The sequence below is a fragment of the Propithecus coquereli genome, unplaced genomic scaffold, assembly GCF_000956105.1.
Source record: "Propithecus coquereli isolate 6110/MARCELLA unplaced genomic scaffold, Pcoq_1.0 Scaffold17, whole genome shotgun sequence".
In the NCBI taxonomy this organism is placed as follows: domain Eukaryota; kingdom Metazoa; phylum Chordata; class Mammalia; order Primates; family Indriidae; genus Propithecus; species Propithecus coquereli.
This window is the reverse complement of record NW_012141635.1, coordinates 784,305-785,521: the sequence shown is the minus strand read 5'-3', so window position 1 is coordinate 785,521 and position 1,217 is coordinate 784,305.

The following is a 1,217-nucleotide window of genomic DNA, read 5'->3' as shown; positions in this document are numbered from 1 at the left end:
CTTCTCTTCCTTAGGAATATATTCCTCTGTTCTGCCCCAAATCAAAGTTTGAAACTTTCAAGGCATAAAAAATGCTTTTAAAGTGTTCCCCAAGTTCTAAGAAAAGAATCTGTTTTTATTTGCTTTTAAACGGGGAAGCTATAAATCATTAAGAAATGTGTGGCAAGTGCTTCTTTCCCATTTCTATTTGTTTAAATTCTAGAATTTTTTCTACTTTTTCTGTCTGAAGGAAAAAGGACTCTGAATAGGTAAAAAAGACAATAGAACTATATAAAACATATGGCGCATGGCAGGCAAACCCACTGTGTTACTAAGATACCTCCCGACATTAACCACATCTCTCTTTTTGGCCCACTCTGCTTTCTACAGGGTGTCCTCTTTCTGCCTTTGTCCCTTTGCTTTCTAACAGTTCCCATTGTCCATCTACCTAGACATCTGGGTGGGAGGTGGGGACAGAGAGGGAGAGAGAAACAGAGAGAGGGATTGTTAGATATCTTGTATGCCTAGTCTACTAGATTTAAGTGCATAGATAGATCTATGATAATAGATACAACCACCATACAATGTGGTAAGTATCACTTTACAGAAAATATGGAATATGGAATCTCATAACAGGGAGAATGTGCACACAGAAGTTTTTCTTACTCTAGTCTAAATTGGCAAATGACCTTTCTGTGTATAAAAGTCCGAAAAATATTACTGATCTATTTCCTCAATATTCATTACTTCCAATTCCTTAGCAATAAACTTCCAATTTTTAGCTGAGTAAATAAATGTCCATCCAGAGTAAGCATTACATTTCTCAGTCTTTAGTGCCATTAGCTATGGCCTCGTAATCATGTGCTGATCAATGGGATAGAATAAAAAGTGATGTAAGCAATTTTAAGACCTGCCCTTTAAGGGAGGTAAGAAAAAAGCAAGCCCTCCTCTGTTCTTTTCTTTGTGCTCACTGCAACATAGACGGGATGATTGGCTTGAGAAAGCTTCTTATTTCACACAAAGAAAACATGTTGAGAATTGTGAAGTAAAAAGATTGAAGGAACATAGGTTTCCAACGATGTGACCACACTGTATTAGTTCTAAACTTCTTATATTTGGATTTATTTTTTGAATTACACATTTCCATTTTTACTTTTTATTGTACTGTGTACATTAAAGAAATATAAACCTGGCCGGGCGCAGTGGCTCACGCCTGTAATCCTAGCACTCTGGGAGGC